Below are 365 nucleotides of genomic sequence, written 5' to 3'. Positions count from 1 at the left end.
CCTGGGTAATACTGGTTATATGTAGTGTACCTTTCATGAGTTGTCCATGAAATTCATATACTACAAAACTTTAAAAAGTGAACATGTATCATGACATCTGCTGATATTCTCCACCCTTGAAGAAAGTCGCCTGGTTCCTCGAACGCCACAAAAGCTATTCTGTGAGCGATCTTTACCGGGACTCAGGGCTTCTTATCCAGTGAGGAAGAAGAAAAAGAAAAAGTTGATCTTGAACAGAGTGACTGCCAAATCACATTTCCGTGCATATTGCATGCACGGACTGCAGCAGATATAGGGGGAAAGAAATCTCTGTAGCTCTGGTGTAGCTTCTGCGTAGATTTTGACTGAAGTTGCTGAAGCTTCAA

The sequence above is a fragment of the Penaeus monodon genome, chromosome 27 (genome assembly GCF_015228065.2).
Source record: "Penaeus monodon isolate SGIC_2016 chromosome 27, NSTDA_Pmon_1, whole genome shotgun sequence".
Classification (NCBI taxonomy): domain Eukaryota; kingdom Metazoa; phylum Arthropoda; class Malacostraca; order Decapoda; family Penaeidae; genus Penaeus; species Penaeus monodon.
The sequence above is the reverse complement of the archived record's forward strand: the minus strand, read 5'-3'. Positions refer to the sequence as shown.